The sequence below is a fragment of the Carcharodon carcharias genome, chromosome 4, assembly GCF_017639515.1.
Source record: "Carcharodon carcharias isolate sCarCar2 chromosome 4, sCarCar2.pri, whole genome shotgun sequence".
NCBI classification, from domain to species: domain Eukaryota; kingdom Metazoa; phylum Chordata; class Chondrichthyes; order Lamniformes; family Lamnidae; genus Carcharodon; species Carcharodon carcharias.
In genome coordinates this window covers 183,048,696-183,072,679 of record NC_054470.1, presented here as the reverse complement: position 1 = coordinate 183,072,679, position 23,984 = coordinate 183,048,696, and the positions used below count along the sequence as shown (strand labels likewise).

Sequence of the window (23,984 nt, the reverse complement as noted above, 5' to 3'; positions counted from 1 at the left end):
GCTGGATTATCCGGGCATCCACTGATGTGTTTCACAATTGGGCATAAGCAACATGTACCTGGCAAACTGCACTTCACTCAGGACTTCGAGGTTTGTTTGCCCACCTTGCTTCGGGCAGTACTCGCAGTCATCAGCACCAGGCAGCACCACAGCACTTTTGCAGGGGCTCATGGGCAGGTCTGTACCTACCAGACAAGCCGTAAGGCTGCAGGGCTAGGGCTTGCTTGGGGAAGTGGGAGAAGTGGCCTCAGGCAAGGGAAGAGGCTGCAGGGTGAGTGCTGTACTGGGGAAGAGGGGTAACCCAGGGTGTGTGTGTGGGGGCACATGCTGATCTGTTCAAGTGGACTCAAGATGGTGAGGGCTGAGGAGGCAGTCTTCAGAGGAGATGAGGCCAGATGAAGATGTGAGGGTGTGTGTGAGAGAGTGAGTGGTGATGTCCCTTGAGCTGGCAGTGAGTGAGATGCCAGTGAATGTGTGATGGGCTTGTGAGTGTGTGAGTTTAGAGTGATGAGATGGTTGCCTTACCCAGGCAGCACGGATGAGGTCATTTATCTATTTTCTGCACTGGACAGCCAACCTCTTGTGCCCAGCATTGGCACTGACCACCTCTGCCACTGCCTTCCAAGCCACAGTGGTGAGACTGATGGGGCCTCCTAAGGCCAGAGCAGGGGTAGAGGACATCGTGGTAAGCCTCCACAGCGTCCAAGAGGCGTCTCAGGATTGTGTGACTGAATCGGGGGCATCACTCCGCTTGGCTTTTGGCACCATGTCTTCACCAGAGCAGTCCTGGGCTGCAAGCATTGAGAAGTGTGTGGGCGACTGCAGTTCAAAAATGGACCCCCGCATGAGGAAGCGGCAAAGTAGCGAGGTGGTGGGCAAATCGGAGGATGCTCCCGCCAGCGAGACGGCTGCATAATTAATGAGGCGGGAATGGAACGATACGGCACGAAAACTCGCCATTGCGGCTGGTGGGTAAAACATTTTTCCCACGCACTACCGCACTTTGTGCAAATTTGGCCTCCTGTAGGGAACAGCGTAACTAGAGGCCGTCAATTTAAGATAGTCACCAAGAAATCCAATAGAGAATTCAGAAGAAACTCCTTTATTCAAAGAATGGGGAGAATGTGCTCTGCCACAGGGATCGGTTAAAGAGACTGGTATAGATGCATTAAGGGGAAGATAGAGTAGAATATGAGAGATAAAGCAAAAGAGGGTTTACTGCTAGATTTAGATGAGGATAGACAAGAGGAAGCTAGAGTGGAACATAAATACCAGCAGCTAAAATGAGGCCTGTTACTTGCACTATCTCATCCCTCTTCCCTTCAGGTCCCGAAATCAACCTGAGCACTCAAAGTGCTTAAAGGGCTGCCAGAAAAACTTAAAGGGATTCAGCTATTTAAAGGGGCATCGCTGCATTTAAGGCTTAAAATAGTACAGGGCCTGTAAGTCCTTTGGTGTAACAGGAGGCCGATGCAATAGTCCCAACAGGGGAATCCTGCCAGGACCCAGAAAGGTCAGGCCTCCAGTTCAGTCCCAGTGGTACCTCGTCCGCATGGGTCCCCAAATGGCAGACCCTCCACCCATTCTCAACATGACCCAAGATATTGGAAAAGGCAGAGTAAAGGGAGAGATTTTGCTCGATGCTCCCTTGGCCTAAGGCTCGTTTTCCACCCTGTAGCTGAGATGTCAGGATGAGTCAGGTTTACAGATCAGCCAAGGAGTCAATGTGGGGCCCACTGGGGTTTCCAATCTGGGGCCTTGAATCAGAAGGCCGAAGAAATCCTCCTATAAGAGGATTGACTCATTTGTCTGTCTGTGACCCTCCCAGCTGGCCACCCAGTCCCTCATTTCTGCCCCTTCCCCTCTAGTGAAAGTCTGAGATGCCCCCATGCTGGAACAGGAGAGAGCTGAAGGAATGCTGATGAAGTGACATTTGCTCTGACCCTTGCATACCCCAGTGGGGTGAAGGACAGGAGGTCACTGGCACTCACTCCACCACCTGTACACTGGTGGAGTATCACTGAGCCTTGTCTCTTAAAGATATCAATGTTTTAATTGTACATTCTGCACTCTCCAAAGTTTGCTTGGGCAAGGAGAAAACAGGATATGTCTGGCAAAATAAATGTTAGAGCAGGGACCAGGCAAGTGATGGGGTGGAGGGAATCCAAAACCCTTGCGGCCTGGAGGTGTTGTTACATGAGGTGGGTGTGAGCAGTTTGACACAGCAGTGTCTCTTTCTCTGGCGATATTAAAGAGAGGAAACTTTGGCAATGTTAAAGGGAGGTGTGAGATGGTGGTGGGTTGTGCGGGGAGGTTAGTATGTGTGGCGTACAGAGTGGTGAGTAACAGAACTTGCCAATGGCAATGTAGTGCCTAGATGTTAGATTGGCTGCAGGTGTCTCTACAGCAGATGGCATAGGCAGCCTGTCAATACAGCTCTGCACTCTCATTGCCAGGTAGATGTGCCAGAGTCCCTGGAGACAGTTGGAGGCTGGCATTGGCCAATACTAATAACCTGGTTTCTGGTGGTTGCTGGTCTCCCCGGCTTGCCTCGGTTAAACTTGATCCACTTCCCCACGCAAGAGGGAGTAGAAATCTGGGGCTTCCTCATCCAAATAGCCTGGTGATAGGCAATTGAAAACTTCAGAACAGGGATTCGCTGAGTCCTTGGGCAGATAGAAGATCTGACTGCCCCATAGTGGGCCCCAGTTCATGAAAAGGTGGCAGCACTGGTTGACTGGCCTCCCCCGGTAGAATTCCTGTGGCTCCCAACTTCTGACTGGACATCACCAACAGGGCTGGCCACCCCCAGTTGCATTTTGAGAAGCTTGATTAAGGAGAGATGGTAGCATAGGGGTAATGTCGCTGGACCAGTAATCCAGAAGCCCAGGTCAGTGCTCTGGGGGCATGGGTCCTTTGTCTGCACTGAAGTGCTGAGTTTGGCTGCAGTAGAAAGCTTCAGCTTGAAATTGGTGACTGAGGGACTTTAAGGATTAAATTAAGGGTTAAATTCTATCTAAAGTCTAGTCTTTCTTTAACATAGCAATTAACTTAAAGTTGCTGTTAGGGTTGGAAAAAGGTGAGTTTTAGACCGGAGAGGAGAGGCCAGTGGGAGCAGTGTAAAAGGGTACATGAAACAGAGGCCAAGGCTGGAGAGGAGAGGCCAGCAAGAGCGGTGTAAAAGGGTTCGAAAATCAGAGGCTGGAGGGGAAAGGCATAACCCCGGGGCCTTCAGGGGGTGGAGTTCGAATTGATGTCACGATTCAAATAGCGACGCGACACAGGGGAAGCAGTTGATTGGTAAGTAGGGTCGGGTAAGTACTTTCACTTCTACTTTCTCTACTAATTAAACTGCTGCAGTCCATTAGCTTAATCAAAATAATGTGAGGACTTTGGACTGTAGTGGGAGTGTTTGGAGTGGAATAAGGCCCCTAACATAGTTATTATTCTTTAAAGGGAGTAACCAATGAACTTAATCTAAAGAGAAGTCATGGCAGCAGAGCTCGCACCCATGATATGCCCCTCCTGCACTATGTAGGAATTCATGGACATTCCAGTGTCCATGGTGACCATGAGTGCAGGAAGTGTGTCCAGCTGCAGCTATTGGCTAACCACATTTCAGAGCATCAGCTGCAGGTGGTTTCACTGTGGAGCATCTACGCTGCTGAGATTGTCGTCGACAGCACGTTCAGTGAGGTGGTCACACCACAGGTAAAGACTGAACAGGCAGAAAGAGGATGGGTAACCACCAAGGCAGAGTAGAGGAAGGCAGGTAGTACAGGAGTTCCCTGTGGCCATCCCCCTCTCTAACAGATATACTGTTTTGGGTACTGTTGGGGGAGATGACTTCTCAGGGAAAAGCAGCAGGAGCCAAGACCATGGCAAAACGGGTGGCTCTGCTGCACAAGAGGGGAGGAAGAATATTGGCAGGGCTATAGTGATAGGGGATTCCATAGTAAGGGGAACAGACAAGCATTTCTGCGACTGCAAAAGAGACTCCAGGACAGTATGTTGCTTCCTTGGTGCCAGGGTCAAGGATATCTCAGAGAGACTGAAGGGAGAGGGCAAACAGCCAGTGGTTGTGGTACATATTGGTACCAACGACATAAAAAAGGTGAAAAAAAGGGATGAGGTCCTACAAACTGAATATAGGGAGTTAGGGCATTAAATAAAAAGTAGGACCTCATAGGTAGTAATCTCAGGATTACTACCAGTGCCATGTACCAACGAGAGTAGAAACAACAGGATATATCCGATGAATATGTGGCTAAAGAAATGGTGTAAGGCGGGGATTCATATCCCTGGGACATTGGTAATGGTTCTGGGGAAGTTGGGATCAGTCCAAACAGAATTGGTTGCATCGGGGCAGGACTGGGACCAATGTCCTTGGGGAGGGGGTGGGTGGGGTGTTTGCTAGTGCTGTCGGAGAGGGTTTAAACTAGAATGGCAGGAGGATAGGAACTTGAGCAGGGAGACAGAGGAGGGGGAAACAAGGATAGAAATGAAAGACAGAAAAGTAAGAAGCAAAAGTGGAAGGCAGAAAAAAACAAGGGTGAAAAACAAATGGGGTCATAGTGCAAAATGACATGATAAAGTTGCAATTACAAAGATATGGCTGCAGGGTGACCAAGGATGGGAACTGGACATCCAGTGGTATTCAATATTTAGGAAGGACAGACAAATAGGGAAAGGAGGTGGGGTAGCACTGTTAGTAAAGGAGCAAATCAATGCAATGGTGAGGAAGGATATTGGCTCGGAAAATCATGATGTGGAACCTGTTTGGGTGGAGATAAGAAACACCAAGGGGCTGAAAACATTGGTGGGGGTTGTCTATAGGCCCCCAAGCAGTAACGAAGGTGTAAGGGAAGGCTTTAAACAGGAAATAAGAGACATATGCAATAAAGGTACAATTGTAATCATAGGTGACTTTAATCTACAAATGGATTGGACAAACCAAACTAGCAAAAGTACAGTGGAAGAGGATTTCCTGGAGTGTGTGAGTGATGGTTTTTTAGACCAATACGTTGAGGAACGAACTAGAGAGCAGGCTATCCTAGACTGGGTATTGTGCAATGAGAAATGGTTAATTAGCAATCTTGTTGTGCGGGATCACTTGGGGAAGAGCGACCATAAAATGATAGAATTGTTCATTAAGATGGAAAGTGAAGATGTTGAATCTGAAACTAGGGTCCTGAATGTAAATGAAGGGAACTACAAGGGTATGAGGTGCATGTTGGCAGTGATGGATTGGTGGACCTTACTGAAAGGATTGACAGTGGATAGGCAATGACTAATATTTAAGGAACGTATGCATGAATTACAACAATTATTCATTCCTGTCTGGTGCAAAAATAAAACGGGAAAAGAAGGCTCAATCATGGATTACAAAAGAAATTAAGGATAGTATTAGATCCAAAGAGGAGACATATAAAATTGCCAGAAAAAGCAGCAAGCCAAAGGATTGGGAGCAGTTTAGAATTCAGCAAAAGTGGACAAAAAGATTGATCAAGAAGGGGAAAATGGAGTGTGAGAGTAAACTTGTAGGGAACATAAAAACTGACTGTAAAAGCTTCTATAAATATGCGAAGAGAAAAAGATTAGCAAAGAAAAATATAGTTATCTTGTAGTCAGGAAGGAGGGAAATTATAATGGGGAAAAAAGAAATGGCAGAAGAATTGAACACAGTTTGGATCTGTCTTCGCAAAAGTGGACAGAAATAATTTCCCAAAAATGTTAGGAAACCAAGGGTTGAGTGAGAGGGAAGAATTGAAAAAAATCAGCATTAGTAAAAAAAAATGGTGCTGGAGAAATTAATGGGATTAAAGGCTGAAAAATCCCCAGGGGCAGCATTTTCTCCCTGTCAGGGGGGTTGTGTGGGAGCGGGCACAAGCGGGTGGGTTCCTGATCGGCGTCCCCAGTTGGGGGGCGCGGTGCCATTTTATGTGGGCGGGTCAATTAAGGCCCACCCAGCGTGACGTCCACTCGGAAGCGCTGTGCGTTCCCTATGGCAGGAAGGGGGCCGGGATTCCCTGAGCCAGGAGTACACTCTGTCACATGAGCTGGGACATGTCAATTTCTTTTACTTAGACATTTCATACAAATTTTAATACCCTCATGAAACTTCGTCCCGCCCCATGGGTGAGGTTTTATGTTTTTTTCTGAAGGCCGCCTGGGCTCTTTGCCTGCCCGCCAGTTTAATTACTTTTCTAATGGCCTTAATAGGACTTTGACAATTTGGCGGGCGGGCAGCTGATTCAGCTGCGCGCCTGCCGAACTGAAACTCTACATGACGCGGGGTGATGTCAAGCCCGCCCGACGTCACCCCATGTCATTTCATGTGTCAGCAAATGCCACCCCCCCCCCTCCCCCCCCCGCCGTTCGCCAACCAGAAGGTGCAGCCCCAGGTCCTGATAATCTACATCCCAGAGCACTAAAGGAAGTGGCCCTGGAAATATTGGATGCATTGGTGGTCATCTTCCAAAATTCAATAGGCTCTGAAACTGTTTCGACAGATTGGAGGGTGGCAAATGTAACCCCACTATTTAAAAAAGGAGGGAGAGGAAAAACAGAGAATTACAGGCCAGTGTGAAAAACAGAAAGGCAGAATATTATTTAACTGGTGATATATTGGGAAATGTGGATGTACAAAGGGATCTGGGTGTCCTTGTACACCAGTCAATGAAAGTAAACAGGCAGGTGAAGCAAGGAATTAGGAAGGCAAATGGTATGTTGGCCTTCATTGCAAGAGGATTTGAATTCAGAAGTAGGGATGTCTTACTGCAGTTATACAAGGCCTTTGTGAGACCACAGCTGGAGTATTGCGTGCAGTTTTGGTCTCCCTACCTAAGAAAGGGTATACTTGCCATAGAGGGAGTGCAGTGAAGGTTCACTAGGCTGTTACCAGGGATGGCAGGACTGTCATATGAGGAGAGATTGGATCGACTGGGCCTGTATTCACTAGAGTTTAGAAGAATGAGAGGGGATCTGATTGAAACGTATAAAATTCTAACAGGGCTAGACAGACAAGCTGCAAGGAGGATGTTCTCCCCTGGTTGGGGAGTCTGGAACCAGCGGCCCTAGTCTCAGGATACTGGACAGGCCATTTAGGACTGAGATGAGGAAACATTTCTTCACTCAAAGGGTGGTCAGCCTGTGTAAGTCTCTACCATAGAAGGCTGTGGAGGCCAGGTCACTGAGTATGTTCAGGAAAGAAATTGATAATATTTTGGATGTAAGGGGCATCAAGGGGTATGGAGAGAAAGCACGAATATGGCATTGAGATAGAGGATCAGCCAAGATCATATAGAATAGTGGAGCAGGCTCGAAGGGCAGGATGGCCTGCTCTTGCCCCTAGTTTCGATGTCCAAATCCCATCATGACAGCTGGTGCATTTTAAATTCAAGGAGATCTTTTTTGAGCCAGCACGTAGAAAGTCCTATAAGAGAAGGGGCAGTAACTGGACCTAATCTTAGGGCAGAAGCCAGGCAAGTGGTAGAAGTGTTAATGGGGGAGCATTTTGCGGATGCTGACCATAACTCTGTAAGATTGAAGGTAGTTATGGAAAAGGATAAAGATGGACCGGACAAAAGGTCCTCAATTGGGGGAAGGCCGATTTCAATATGACAAGACAGGATCTGGCCAAAGTAGACTGGGAGCAGCTACTTATAGGAAAGTCTACACCAGTGGGAGTCATTCAAAAAGGAAATAGTGAGAGTTCAGGGCTAACATGTTCCTGTAAAGGTGAAGGGTAGGACCAACAAGTCCTGGGAACACTGGATGTCAAGGGATATAGAGGATTGGATAAGAGAAAAAGAAGGAGGCTTATGGCAGATACAGAGGGCTGAAAACAGTGGAAGCCCTAGAGGAGTATAGAGAGTGTAGGGGGGGTACTTAAAAAGTAATTAGGAGAGGGAAGAGGGGGCATGAAAAAACACTGGTTGGTAAAATAAAAGAAAATCCCAAGGCATTTTATAAATATATTAAGGGCAAGAGGATAACCAGGGAAAGAGTGGTGCCCATTAGAGACCAAAGTGGCAATCTGTATGAGGAGCTGGAGGACATAGGTGAGGTTTTATATGCTTACTTTTCATCTGTTTTCACTGGAGAAGGACGATGTAGGTGTAGAGATCAGGGAGGGGGACTGTGATATACTTGAACAAATTAGCATTGAAAGGGAGGAGGTATTAGCAGTTTTAGCGGGTTTAAAAGTGGATAAATACCCAGGCCCAGATGAGATGTATCGCAGGCTGCTATGTGAGGCAAGGGAGCAGATTGCAGGGGCTCTGACACTAATTTTCAAATCCTTTCTGGCCACAGGAGAGGTGCCAGAGGACTGGAGGACAGTGAATATGATACCATTACTTAAGAAAAGTGATAGGGATTAACCAGATAATTACAGGCCAGTGAATCTAATATGTCTAACATCAGTGTAGGGAAGCTATTGGAAAAATTTCTGAGGGACAGGGTTAATCAATACTTGGAGAGGCAGGGATTTATCAGGGATAGCATAGTTTTGTCAGTGGGGGGATCATGTCCAACAATTTTAATTGAATTTTTCGAGGAGGTGACTAGTTGTGTAGATGAGGGTAGTGCAGTTGATGTAGTCTACATGGACTTCAGTAAGGTTTTTGACAAGGTCCCGCATGGGAGAATGGTCAAGAAGGTGATCATGGGATCCAGGGAATTTTGGCAAATTGGATCCAAAATTGACTTAGTGGCAGGAGGCAGAGGGTGATGGTCAAAGGTTGTTTTTGCGATTGGAAGCCTGCGATGAGTTGTGCACCGCAGGGATCAGTGCTGGGACCCTTGCTGTGTGTAGTGTACATTAATGATTTTGACGTGAATATAGGAGGAATAATCAGTAAGTTTGCAGATGACACGAAAATTGGTGGTATCGTAAATAATAAAGAGGAAAGCCTTAGATTACAGGATGATATAGATGAGCTGGTAAGATGGGTAGAGCAGTGGTAAATGGAATTTAATCCTGAGAAGTGTGAGATGATGCATCTTGGGAGGACTAACACTGCAAGGGAATACACAATGAATGGTAGGATCCTAGGAAGTACAGAGGATCAGAGGGAACTTGGTGTCCATAGACCACTGAAGGCAGCAGCACAGTTAGATAAGGTGGTTAAGAAGGCATATGGGATACTTGCCTTCATTAGCCGAGGCATAGAATATAAGAGCAGGGAGATTATATTGGAGCTGTATAAAACACTAGTTAAGCCACAGATGGAGTAATTTGTGCAGTTCTGGTTGCCACACTATGGAAGGATGTGATTGCACTGGGGAAGGTGCAGAGGAGATTCACCAGGATGTTGCCTGGGCTGGAACGTTTCAGCTATGAAGGGAGATTGGATAGGCAAGGGTTGTTTTCCTTAGAGCAGAGAAGGCTGAGGGGGAGCCTGATAGAGGTATACAAAATTATGGAGGCATAGATAGGGGAGATAGGGAAGAAACTTATCCCTTTAGTGAAGGTGTCAATAACCAGGAGGCATAGATTTAAGATAAGGGGCCGGAGGTTTAGAGGGGTTTTGAGGAAAAAGTTTCTCACCCAGAGGGTGGTTGGAATCTGGAACACACTGCCTGAGGGAGTGGTAGAGGTAGAAACCCTCACAACATTTTAGAAGTATTTAGATGAGCACTTGAAACACCATAGCATACAGGGCTACGGGCAAATTACTGGAAAATGGGATGCAAATAGATAGGTGCTTGATGACCGGCATGGACATGATGGGCCGAAGGGCCTATTCCTGTACAGTATAACTCTACGACTCTAAATTTGGAATATAAAGCTCATCTCAGTCATGGTAACTATGACAACTATCATCGATTGTTGTAAAAACCTATCTGGATCACTAATAGGGTAGGAAATTTGCCATCCTTATCTCATTCGGCCTACATGTGATCCAGACCCACAGCAATATGGTTGGCTCTTAACTGCCCTCTGAAATTGCCTATTAGCCGCTCAGTTGAAGGGCAGTTAGGGATGGGCAACAAATACTGGCCTTGCCAGCGACACCCACATCCCATGAAAGAATAAACATAGGATGAGGGGAGGTCTTCTTCTTAAACTACTGCAGCCCGCATGGTGAAGGTACTTCCACAGTTCTGTCTGGTGGACTGTTCCAGGATTTTGATCCAGTGACAAGGCACTGCCACCATGGTGCACCTGAACTGTAACAAGAATTTCTTTCCAACAACCTTTTTAAATTGATCTCTCGCAAATTAAATTTATGTTCAATTTTCTCGGCTTACTTGGAAGTAATATTCCGGATTTACCTTATCTGTACTAGTTAACGTTTTATATAACTCAGTGAGATCTTTTAATCATCCTCTCTGCAGACTTACAGTCTGAGCTTCACTAATCTTTCCTCGTAGCTTATCGCTTTTACACTTGGGATCTTGTTGCAGAGTGAGTAAGAAAGAAATGCAAAACAACTTGGCTAAAACACAAAAGACAATCTGCATATGTACTCGCAAAAAGATATTGGCGCGAAATTTTCTGGGCCGTGTCATAGTAGCAATGGGGCAAATAACACAAACGCCGTTCCCATTGCCACTGAGGTCCCAGGATGTTATGGCATTGGTGAACCGTACCTGGGATATTAGCAATACCTCAGCAGAACTATGGTTAAAACTGGGAAGGGAGCATGATATAAGCTTTGCCAAATCCCCAGGCTTTCCTGCCCCTCTCACCCCATTCAGCATAGCAGTAAAGGCCAGCAAACCATTGTTTGGCCTGAACAAAGGAGAGGTCATCAATCTAAAAAGGGGCAACTTTCCTTCACATTGACGTCCCAGAGTGGCAGCCCATAGAGCTGCTTGCTCAACGGGAGTGGGTACCGCTCCTCACATCCTCCTCGCTGCTGCACAACCTGAATTTGGCAAATTTGCAGCTCACCTTTAATTGTGGGCCGAAAGAAGCACTTTAAGAGCCGCTGCCTCACCACCTGCCCCACCCTGCGATCATCTAAGTTAGCAGAGCTGTGCAGAGAACTTGCGGTGAGCAGTAAAACGGGTTAACCTCGTGTGCACTACCTGCAAACGGTGCATGTCATGCGCATCGAGCCCACGAGCACTGCAACTGGCCGGCGTGATTTGGCCCCATTATCTTTGATAAGTATTCTTACTATTAACCCATCGGTTGCTGCCAGATTTTCCAGCTCTGCTTCTGCCAAGTAGGGATGTACTCAGACAGATAGGGGAGTGGGGTGGGGAGGTGGTGTGGAGGGGGACGCCAGGAGATCAGCATAGCGCTGCATCCCCATGAATGGCACTGCCACATTACATCAGTTGCAATGTGCATGGTAGCCCCCATTCACATAATCAGTAAACCACACATCAATGTACAATCAAATACAATTGGAATGAAATTAGGGGACAAGTCAGACACCAGCAATTTGAAGTTGCTATGTTGCCATGCAATCACTGTATTGGTTTAAATGTAAATTTAAAAACGTACAAAGCTGTGCGTGAAGAGTAAAATAGAAAGCTTACGAAGAAAAATCATTATCATTTCATGAGTCGGTTATCTTGTACCCTTCCCAACACATGTTTGTAATCAATTGTCTCTCAGTTTAAATATTCTGCAGTGGTACACAGTAATTTAAATGTAAAACCAGCCAGTAGTTTGGAGGCTTATTTTAACTGTATTCCATGCCTCAGTGACTTTAATTTTATGATTTTACATTTAGTCGTGTAAGCAAATTTGATTTTATAGACTCGTATAAAAATGCTCCCTAGGCAAATTGTACTGCAAATTTCAATAAAAGCGGTAGAATATTACACCAATAGTGATGATAATTAGATGAATTGTTCTATTTAGATGCTCAGCAGGCTGAAAAATGACATTGCCAAAACAGTGAAATGGTCTTCATGAGGCACTCGATGACAGTGCTTGGGCTCAGCGGTCATTTCAGTGCAGAATAAATGCTGGGCCTTTATCTCACTGTATTGCAGCCAAAAAAAAATTGCATAAAATCCCACTCAGTGAAGGTCACCTTCATTGTATCAAGAAATGGCTCACAACCATAGAGGTGCGGAGCAGGGACTGACCCTGTTATGAAGCCTCAGTTAGGCCACACTCGGAGTGTTGCAGTACAGTCCTGGCATACATGATGGCACAGGCTGGTGGGGGGTGGTGCGGGGTGGTGACGGTTGGGTAGAGGTGGATGTGGAGACACTGGAGAAGGGGCAGGGAAGATCTGTAGGGTTAGTGCCAGAACTGAGAGATTGTGGCTCTCAGGAGGGCAGTGGATGAATGTACCTGAGCAGGCTGGTGCTGGCTTCTCTGGAGGGCAGACGGCTGTCGCTGACATGGTTGAAGGCTTTGGAATTCTGAAGGAGTTTCAGAGAGCTGATGTGGGGAAGATGCTTGGTTTCACACTTTCTAATTTGGGTGGACAGTCTTGTGCTTTGATTCCAAAAAAGGGTGTGCATTAGAGATGATTCTTCATGCTGGTCAGCAGTTGGATTCGCTCACTTTCACTTAATGATACTGTAATGCTGACAAGACAAAAAAAAATGGAAAGAGCTACTGTTTACTCTAGTCAGAAAAAACAATGCTGCTGAACAAGGCCCTTTCCTATTAAAATGCAATGCAATAAATCAAATAGGGAATCCAAAAGAAGCTTATTTCCCCAGAGACTGCTTTTTAAAAAAATGCTTTCATGGGATGTGGCTGTCATGAGCAAAGCTAGCATTTGTTGCCCACCCCTAATTGCCCTTGAACTGAGTGGCTTGCTTGGCCATTTCAGGGGCCACCACATTGCTGTGGATCTGGAGTCACATGTAGGTTAGACCAGGTAAGGGTAGCAGATTTCATTCCCTAAAGGGACAGTTCACCGAGGGACATTAGTGAGTCACATGAGTTTTTAACAACAATCTATGATAATTGCCACTGTCACTGAAGCTAGCTTTATATTCAGATTTATTAACTGAATTCAAATTCTACCAGATGCTATGGTGGGATTTGAACCCATGTCCTCAAAGGATAAGCCTCATGTCTTTGGATTACTAAACCAGTAGCATTGCTACTGCACTACACTGCCATCTCCCATCTGTGTAGAACATGGAGGTTGCTGCTTCAAGGAGTAGTTGAGGCAAATAGCATAGATGCATTTAAAGATAAACCAGATAGGTACACGAGGCCACGAGGAGAAAGTCATAGAAGGGTAGCTTGATGGGTTAGATGAAGAAGGGTGGGAGGTGGTTCGAGTAGAGCATGAGCATCAACAACAACAACTTATATTTTCATAGCACCTTTACCATGCATATGAGCCATTTATAGTTCAGAGCAACTGGGAGAATGGAGTTCGGAGAAACCTGGGGCAAAGCCAGCTTATTGAAGCTAGCAGTCTGTGAAAGAAGTTAGAAGTGTGCTGGTAATTAGAGGCAGGGTTCAGCTTTGTGAATCCTGTAGAACGCAATCTCAGAAGAAGAGATTGCACCATCGGGAAGTAGGCAGTCGTTGAGGCAGACCGAATTGGAGTGGCTTTTGAGGGAACTCAGAGGTTAGATCTTTGCAAGTGAAGAGTTGAAATCTTTCATAAGGGAGGTGCAGTTTTAATGACACTTTGTGACTCACAGTGGTCACTGATGCCTGAGAAATCTGTGGGATCTGTCTTGGCTGCAACTGCCATTTAATGTGCAGTGTGTCGTGTTCAACCACAATTTGCCTGTTAATTCATATTTACCCCATGTTAATTCTGAATGTTAGAGTATAAGATAGATATTATAGCTTGTTTTATCTTTTTGTATAAAGTTTTTGTTTATTAAAAACCATGGAATCTTGTGGCTTTATTCTCCTAGTGGGTAACTGTAATTTAAAACTTTGTCTACTTTAAACAAAACATTACTGATCCCTAACAAAAACAGAATTACCTGGAAAAACTCAGCAGGTCTGGCAGCATCGGCGGAGAAGAAAAGAGTTGACGTTTCGAGTCCTCATGACCCTTCGACAGAACTTGAGTTCGAGTCCAGGAAAGAGCTGAAATATAAGCTGGTTTAAGGTGTGTGTGTGGGGGGCGGAGAGATAGAGAGACAGAGAGGTGGAGGGGGTTGGTGTGGTTGTAGCGACAAACAAGCAGTGATAGAAGCAGAATATCAAAAGATGTCAACAACAATAGTACAATAGAACACATAGGTGTTAAAGATAAAGTTGGTGATATTATCTAAACGAATGTGCTAATTAAGAATGGATGGTAGGGCACTCAAGGTATAGCTCTAGTGGGTTTTTTTTTTTTTATTTTATATAATGGAAATAGGTGGGAAAAGGAAAATCTTTATAATTTATTGGGAAAAAAAAAGAGAAGGGGGAAACAGAAAGGGGGTGAGGATGGGGGAGGGGACTCACGACCTAAAGTTGTTGAATTCAATATTCAGTCCGGAAGGCTGTAAAGTCCCTAGTCGGAAGATGAGGTGTTGTTCCTCCAGTTTGCGTTGGGCTTCACTGGAACAATGCAGCAAGCCAAGGACAGACATGTGGGCAAGAGAGCAGGGTGGAGTGTTAAAATGGCAAGCGACAGGGAGGTTTGGGTCATTCTTGCGGACAGACCGCAGGTGTTCTGCAAAGCGGTCGCCCAGTTTACGTTTGGTCTCTCCAATGTAGAGGAGACCACATTGGGAGCAACGAATGCAGTAGACTAAGTTGGGGGAAATGCAAGTGAAATGCTGCTTCACTTGAAAGGAGTGTTTGGGTCCTTGGACGGTGAGGAGAGAGGAAGTGAAGGGGCAGGTGTTGCATCTTTTGCGTGGGCAAGGGGTTGTGCCATAGGAGGGGGTTGAGGAGTAGGGGGTGATGGAGGAGTGGACCAGGGTGTCCCGGAGGGAGCGATCCCTACGGAATGCCGATAAGGGGGGTGAAGGGAAGATGTGTTTGGTAGTGGCATCATGCTGGAGTTGGCGGAAATGGCGGAGGATGATCCTTTGAATGCGGAGGCTGGTGGGGTGATAAGTGAGGACAAGGGGGACCCTATCATGTTTCTGGGAGGGAGGAGAAGGAGTGAGGGCGGATGCGCGGGAGATGGGCCGGACACGGTTGAGGGCCCTGTCAACGACCGTGGGTGGAAAACCTCGGTTAAGGAAGAAGGAGGACATGTCAGAGGAACTGTTTTTGAATGTAGCATCATCGGAACAGATGCGACGGAGGCGAAGGAACTGAGAGAATGGGATGGAGTCCTTACAGGAAGTAGGGTGTGAGGAGCTGTAGTCGAGATAGCTGTGGGTGTCGGTGGGTTTGTAATGGATATTGGTGGACAGTCTATCACCAGAGATTGAGACAGAGAGGTCAAGGAAGGGAAGGGAAGTGTCAGAGATGGACCACGTGAAAATGATGGAGGGGTGGAGATTGGAAGCAAAATTAATAAATTTTTCCAAGTCCTGACGAGAGCATGAAGCAGCACCGAAATAATCATCGATGTACCGGAGAAAGAGTTGTGGAAGGGGGCCGGAGTAGGACTGCAACAAGGAATGTTCCACATACCCCATAAAGAGACAGGCATAGCTGGGGCCCATGCGGGTACCCATAGCCACACCTTTTATTTGGAGGAAGTGAGAGGAGTTGAAGGAGAAATTGTTCAGCGTGAGAACAAGTTCAGCCAGACGGAGGAGAGTAGTGGTGGATGGGGATTGTTCGGGCCTCTGTTCGAGGAAGAAGCTAAGGGCCCTCAGACCATCCTGGTGGGGGATGGAGGTGTAGAGGGATTGGACGTCCATGGTGAAGAGGAAGCGGTAGGGGCCAGGGAACTGGAAATTGTTGATGTGACGTAAGGTGTCAGAGGAATCACGGATGTAGGTGGGAAGGGACTGGACAAGGGGAGAGAGAAGGGAGTCAAGATAACGAGAAATGAGTTCTGTGGGGCAGGAGCAAGCTGAGACGATCGGTCTACCGGGGCAGTTCTGTTTGTGGATTTTGGGTAGGAGATAGAAGCGGGCCGTCCGAGGTTGGGCAACTATCAGGTTGGAAGCTGTGGGAGGGAGATCCCCAGAGGAGATGAGGTCAGTGACAGTCCTGGAAACAATGGCTTGATGTTCAGTGGTGGGGTCATGGTCCAGGGAGAGGTAGGAGGAAGTGTCTGCGAGTTGACGCTCAGCCTCCGCGTGGTAGAGGTCAGTGCGCCAGACAACAACAGCACCACCCTTGTCAGCGGGTTTGATGACAATGTCAGGGTTGGACCTGAGAGAATGGAGTGCAGTAAGTTCAGAGAGAGACAGGTTAGAATGGGTGAGAGGAGCAGAGAAATTGAGACGACTAATGTCGCGCCGACAGTTCTCAATGAAAAGATCGAGAGAAGGTAAGAATCCAGAGGGAGGGGTCCAGGTGGAGGGAGAATATTGAAGATGGGTAAAAGGATCCGTTGAACTGGGAGAGGACTCCTGCCCAAAGAAGTGAGCCCGGAGACGAAGACGGCGGAAGAAGAGTTCAGTATCATGCCGAGCCCGAAATTCATTGAGGTGAGGGCGTAAGGGTATGAAACTAAGTCCTTTGCTGAGCACTGAACGTTCAGCATCGGAGAGGGGAAGGTCAGGGGGTATAGTGAATACACGGCTGGGGTTGGGATTGGAAGATGGGGTGGGGACGGAGGGACAGGCAGGGGTGGAGGGTCCTAGATGGGTGTTGGTGTCGATGAGTTGTTGGAGCTTGCGTTCCTTAGCACTTGAGAGAAAGAGAAAAAGTTTCTTGTTGAGGCGTACAAGAAACTTTTTCTCTTTCTCTCAAGTGCTAAGGAACGCAAGCTCCAACAACTCATCGACACCAACACCCATCTAGGACCCTCCACCCCTGCCTGTCCCTCCGTCCCCACCCCATCTTCCAATCCCAACCCCAGCCGTGTATTCACTATACCCCCTGACCTTCCCCTCTCCGATGCTGAACGTTCAGTGCTCAGCAAAGGACTTAGTTTCATACCCTTACGCCCTCACCTCAATGAATTTCGGGCTCGGCATGATACTGAACTCTTCTTCCGCCGTCTTCGTCTCCGGGCTCACTTCTTTGGGCAGGAGTCCTCTCCCAGTTCAACGGATCCTTTTACCCATCTTCAATATTCTCCCTCCACCTGGACCCCTCCCTCTGGATTCTTACCTTCTCTCGATCTTTTCATTGAGAACTGTCGGCGCGACATTAGTCGTCTCAATTTCTCTGCTCCTCTCACCCATTCTAACCTGTCTCTCTCTGAACTTACTGCACTCCATTCTCTCAGGTCCAACCCTGACATTGTCATCAAACCCGCTGACAAGGGTGGTGCTGTTGTTGTCTGGCGCACTGACCTCTACCACGCGGAGGCTGAGCGTCAACTCGCAGACACTTCCTCCTACCTCTCCCTGGACCATGACCCCACCACTGAACATCAAGCCATTGTTTCCAGGACTGTCACTGACCTCATCTCCTCTGGGGATCTCCCTCCCACAGCTTCCAACCTGATAGTTGCCCAACCTCGGACGGCCCGCTTCTATCTCCTACCCAAAATCCACAAACAGAACTGCCCCGGTAGACCGATCGTCTCAGCTTGCTCCTGCCCCACAGAACTCATTTCTCGTTATCTTGACTCCCTTCTCTCTCCCCTTGTCCAGTCCCTTCCCACCTACATCCGTGATTCCTCTGACACCTTACGTCACATCAACAATTTCCAGTTCCCTGGCCCCTACCGCTTCCTCTTCACCATGGACGTCCAATCCCTCTACACCTCCATCCCCCACCAGGATGGTCTGAGGGCCCTTAGCTTCTTCCTCGAACAGAGGCCCGAACAATCCCCATCCACCACTACTCTCCTCCGTCTGGCTGAACTTGTTCTCACGCTGAACAATTTCTCCTTCAACTCCTCTCACTTCCTCCAAATAAAAGGTGTGGCTATGGGTACCCGCATGGGCCCCAGCTATGCCTGTCTCTTTATGGGGTATGTGGAACATTCCTTGTTGCAGTCCTACTCCGGCCCCCTTCCACAACTCTTTCTCCGGTACATCGATGATTATTTCGGTGCTGCTTCATGCTCTCGTCAGGACTTGGAAAAATTTATTAATTTTGCTTCCAATCTCCACCCCTCCATCATTTTCACGTGGTCCATCTCTGACACTTCCCTTCCCTTCCTTGACCTCTCTGTCTCAATCTCTGGTGATAGACTGTCCACCAATATCCATTACAAACCCACCGACACCCACAGCTATCTCGACTACAGCTCCTCACACCCTACTTCCTGTAAGGACTCCATCCCATTCTCTCAGTTCCTTCGCCTCCGTCGCATCTGTTCCGATGATGCTACATTCAAAAACAGTTCCTCTGACATGTCCTCCTTCTTCCTTAACCGAGGTTTTCCACCCACGGTCGTTGACAGGGCCCTCAACCGTGTCCGGCCCATCTCCCGCGCATCCGCCCTCACTCCTTCTCCTCCCTCCCAGAAACATGATAGGGTCCCCCTTGTCCTCACTTATCACCCCACCAGCCTCCGCATTCAAAGGATCATCCTCCGCCATTTCCGCCAACTCCAGCATGATGCCACTACCAAACACATCTTCCCTTCACCCCCCTTATCGGCATTCCGTAGGGATCGCTCCCTCCGGGACACCCTGGTCCACTCCTCCATCACCCCCTACTCCTCAACCCCCTCCTATGGCACAACCCCTTGCCCACGCAAAAGATGCAACACCTGCCCCTTCACTTCCTCTCTCCTCACCGTCCAAGGACCCAAACACTCCTTTCAAGTGAAGCAGCATTTCACTTGCATTTCCCCCAACTTAGTCTACTGCATTCGTTGCTCCCAATGTGGTCTCCTCTACATTGGAGAGACCAAACGTAAACTGGGCGACCGCTTTGCAGAACACCTGCGGTCTGTCCGCAAGAATGACCCAAACCTCCCTGTCGCTTGCCATTTTAACACTCCACCCTGCTCTCTTGCCCACATGTCTGTCCTTGGCTTGCTGCATTGTTCCAGTGAAGCCCAACGCAAACTGGAGGAACAACACCTCATCTTCCGACTAGGGACTTTACAGCCTTCCGGACTGAATATTGAATTCAACAACTTTAGGTCGTGAGTCCCCTCCCCCATCCTCACCCCCTTTCTGTTTCCCCCTTCTCTTTTTTTTTCCCAATAAATTATAAAGATTTTCCTTTTCCCACCTATTTCCATTATATAAAATAAAAAAAAAAACCCACTAGAGCTATACCTTGAGTGCCCTACCATCCATTCTTAATTAGCACATTCGTTTAGATAATATCACCAACTTTATCTTTAACACCTATGTGTTCTATTGTACTATTGTTGTTGACATCTTTTGATATTCTGCTTCTATCACTGCTTGTTTGTCGCTACAACCACACCAACCCCCTCCACCTCTCTGTCTCTCTATCTCTCCGCCCCCCACACACACACCTTAAACCAGCTTATATTTCAGCTCTTTCCTGGACTCGAACTCAAGTTCTGTCGAAGGGTCATGAGGACTCGAAACGTCAACTCTTTTCTTCTCCGCCGATGCTGCCAGACCTGCTGAGTTTTTCCAGGTAATTCTGTTTTTGTTTTGGATTTCCAGCATCCGCAGTTTTTTTGTTTTTATTACTGATCCCTAACTGGATCATAACAGTATCAATTCCAGAAATGCAGGTATCGTGCTCTGAATTGATGTGGCGAGTTAGATTTGACCGCGAGTGACCATAACAGTACCATGTATCATCATCGAAATGTGTTCATTGTCTGGAGTGGAACACTCTTGTGGGGCTGAATGGCCAGCTCCTGTTCCTGTGCTCCTATGTTAGAGTCTCCTGAGTGGAAAAGTGATTGCAATCTTCATTAAAATGTTACTATTTTTCTGAAATGTGTTGAGAAGTTTTGATAGAATAGGCAGTACGATTCAGTCACCAGATGACACAGCTTTAAAATAATTGGCAAAAAATGCCAGTGGGAAGATGAGATTTTTCTTTACTTTGTGAGTTATTGTGTGGAATGCACTGCCTGAAAAGATGGTAGAACGAGGTGCTTTAGTAACTTTCCAAAGGAAATTGGCTGCTATGGGGGTCTAGTTGGAGACCCAGTCAGACAGGTGACCCAGGCACCTCCATATAACCTCCATCTGTGCTGTTTGATTCTACCCATTGACATCTGTTCTAAATGCATATCCTGTAACGTACAAATGCTATTTACCTTTTAAGTGGGCCCAACCATTTCCGGGCAATTTTTTTCTCTCTCCTTCGGACTTGGATGTGACACATCAGAGTCTGTCTAGGCATCAGCAGGGAAGGTGTTTCACTCCTTCTAGATCATATCCAATATTCAGTCCACTCATTTAATTTGGTTGCTTCAAAAAGTTGAACTTTGGTCCTTTTTCCGCAAACAGCTTATCTTGTCCATAAGACCCACTCCCTGCTCCCTTAACCTTATTAATACTAAACTTCTTCACCCAATATCTCCTCCTGGCCCCATGTCGGTCAATATTGCAAACAGTTCCCTCTTGTCATGTGTTATCACTCTCTCCTTCACTGCTGCTGTCATTGCCCATCTCCTCAAAAACGCAACCCTTCACCCCACCATCCTTGCAAACCATCATTCCATCTCCAATCTCCATATCCTCTCCAAAGTCCACATTCAAGTGCTGTCACCTCCCAAATCTATGCCCATTTTTCTAGAACTCTATGTTTGAATCCCTCCAATCAGGTTTCTGCTGCTACCACAGTGCCAAAACAGCTCCTATCAAAGTCACAAGTGACTGTGCCAAAGGTAAACTTTCCCTCCTCGTCCTCCTTGAACTTTTTGCAGCCTTTGACAGAGTTGACCAAACCATCCTCCTCCAATGCTCTTCCACTGTTGTCCAGCTGGGTGGGACTACTCTTGCCTGGTTCCATTCTTGTCTATTTAATCATAGCCAGAGTAACAATTCACTGATTTCTCTTCCTGAAACTGCATCTCTGGTGTCCGCCAAGGATCTATCTATCCATGGCCCTATCCTAATTCTCAGCTACATGCTGCTTCTCAATGACATCATCCGAAAGCAACGCTCCAACTCGTCATCACCATGACTCCTTGACTCCTCCACTGTTAGCAAACTATCTGACATCCAGTAATGGATGAGCTGAAATTTCCTCCAGTTAAATATTGGGAAGACTTGAAGCCTTGTTTTCAGTGTCCACTCCAAACTCCGTTCCCTCACTAGAGACTCCATTCCTCTCCCTGGGATTAAGCCAGCCTGTTCACAACCTTGTTTTCACATTTGACCCCGAGATGCGTTTTTGAAATCATATTCGTGCCATCGCTAAGATGACCTATTCCCACCTCCGTAACATCGCCTGACTTGGCCCCTGCTTCAGCTTATCTGCTGCTGAAACCCTCTTCCATTCCTTCATTACATCTGGACTCGACTAATCCAGTGCACTCCTGGCTGCTCTCCCACGTTCCACCCACCGTAAACTTAAGGTCATTAAAAAATCTGCTGCCCATTTCTCAAGTCACACTTAAAATCTTAAAACCTATCTCTTTGACCAAGCTTTTGGTCATCTGACCTATTATCTCCTCATGAGGTTCGGTGTCAAACTTTGTTTTATAATACTTCTGTGGGGTGCCTTGGAATATTTTGCTATGTTAAAGGAACTATATAAATATAAGTTGGTGACAGTGATGGCTGATTCATGCCTGACACAATGAGTAGCCTCTCTAATACAAACAGTCTGAAATTACTTTTATTCAAAAACCTTATGCATTCAAAGTGGACTTTTAAGCTCTTATGTATTAACCGTGCACTAAAGGTGTGAATCTTTAACTTATCCTTTCAGACATGATGGGCAGAGAGAAACTCAGTTTTGCCACAACAGCTACAATTGTGTTATGATTAGTGAAATTAGACTTTGGTAAATGGATTTAAGCATAGCCAAGTGTAAGGTCATTCTCATGGATCTTAAAGGGTAGATTAGAGTGCTTTCTAAATGGTGAAAAGCTAGAAATAGTGGAGGCCCAAAAGATTCATGAGGCCATGTGCTTAGATTATTAAATATCATATCCCAGAGGTGTCCCAGAAGGTTCGCTGGAGGAACCCCCAGAAGTCGACATGCGAATTGCTCGGGAAGTTTAAACTTCCAGTGGGCGATTACCCTGCACTGGGAATTATCTGATACTCCAATTTAAATTAGAGATTTCGGATGGTTCCGACTCTCTTAGCAAAATAGTTACCCAGGAAAGGTTAGATGGATTAAAACTACTTCTAACTCCTGGGTAACTACACTACTGACCACGCAACACCCCCGCCCCTGACCACCCAAATACACCCCTACTCCCCCACCCCCTCACCACCTCCCTGCCCACTCTGATCACCTGACGCCCCCACACCCCAACAACCACCCAACCTTCCTGACTCCCCCCCCCACCGACCTCCTGACAGCACCCTCCAACCATTTGACCACCCCCACCCTCCCCCCTTTCCCCCCACCTATCCTTACCTTACACACTTACCCTCTCTCCTGTCAAAGTGGCTGGGACTGCAAACCAGTTTACGGTACAGAGTGGAGACCTGTCTCAGAAGTCCGTTTGGGAAGCATACAGCTAGGGTAAGTAAAAAGGAGCGGACTGGCAATCCACAGAAGATTCGCTCCAATCAAAAAGATCTTTATCTAGAGCACTAGAAAGGTGCTGTGTTAGAGATCACTCAGAGTTGCTGTGGCAACATGCACTTTTATATTCACGTTGTAGCCTGGAGCTATGGATAGTGACAGTAGAGACTCCAACATTTTTTCCATCACATGGCTGACCAGGAATCTCTCCCACTCTTACCTGCGTTTGTTGAAAGGACTTGCAGGTTAACATTAAACCTGTTTGACTGCGTTATATACGCACCTTCCTTGGCAGTCAAGTTCTGGGGTGGGGCTCAAACCCGGAGCTTCTGCTTCAGAGGCAGGGATGCTACGCACTGCACCCCAAGCCTGCCTCCAGAGGACTTGAATACAAGGGGCTAAACTCACACTGCAGCAATACAACGGTTAAACCTTACCTTAGGCACTGTGTTCAGTTCTGGGCACCACACCTTAGGAAAGCCATACTGGCTTTGAAGAGATTGTAACACAGCTCTCTAGAACGGTAGACTCCAAGCATAAACCTATGAGGTTAACCAAACTAGAGTTGTATTGCCTGGGATTTAGAAGATTAAGGGTGATTTAATTGAAATTTTCCAGATATTAAGGGGAACTGTAGGGAAAGTTGTAGGGAAAAACTACTTCTGCTGGTTAGAGAGTGTAGGATTAGGGGTGTAGTTTAACAATTAGCACCAAAACTTTCAGGAATGAAATTAAGAAACACTTCTATACCCAAAGGGTGGTGAAGCTTAGAGCTCTCTTCAGCAACTTGCAATTGATGTTAGATCAATTGTTGATTTTAAATCTGAGATTGGTACCTTATCCAGAGGTATTAAGGGACATGAGGCAAAGGTGAGCGTACGGAGTTGGTCACAAAATCAGCCATGATCTCCTTGAATGGCTCGAGAGGCTAAATGGCCTACTCCTGTTCCCATGTCAGTGCCCCACCGATGAAAAATTCAACCACGTAAGCATTTATGATGATAAGAAAACTTATCTCTTGCATCCGTAACTGACAAAGATTTTGAGCTGAGTGTATTGCTTCGAGCATGCATTCTGCTGTTTAAAATGTATTAGTTTAAACCTAACCGGCAGGGAGTAAAACTGAAATTTGTTTGAGAGTGCTGAATTCATAATACTCAGCAATTATTAAGAGAGAATTGCATACTCTATCTATTATCATTCCATCCACTCCTGTAGCATGGCATTGCAAATAGATATAATTATTAGTTTCCGGACGTATAGTTCATGAAGGATAACATTTCAAAACCCTTAATAACTGGCACAATGTACTGATTATTTTATCCTAGGAAGTCCTCTAAAAGCTCTCCCTCCATTATGGGGCAGTGTTCTTTTGCCTAAAAAGCACAGACAGTCACCTGTGTATGCTGACATATATAAAACAGCATAATAAGCACTGGAGCTCGTCTCATGTTTTTGGTTC

General features: G+C 46.6%; 1 protein-coding gene and 1 long non-coding RNA gene across 3 annotated transcripts in view; one reads left to right on the top strand and one right to left on the bottom strand.

Moving 5' to 3' along the window:
• Positions 1–22,600, bottom strand: part of LOC121277208 — a 35,988-nt gene extending 13,388 nt beyond the window's left edge. Inside the window, exons 1-2 of the long non-coding RNA XR_005942834.1 lie at positions 22,425–22,600; positions 12,269–12,507 (exon numbers count right to left, since the gene is read on the bottom strand). This is a non-coding gene — a long non-coding RNA (uncharacterized LOC121277208). The remainder of the gene's footprint in view (positions 1–12,268; positions 12,508–22,424) is intronic.
• The window catches only part of galntl6 (polypeptide N-acetylgalactosaminyltransferase like 6), a 1,468,073-nt gene that overhangs the window by 963,020 nt on the left and 481,069 nt on the right, over positions 1–23,984 (top strand). The gene's annotated exons all lie outside the window — the stretch shown is intronic.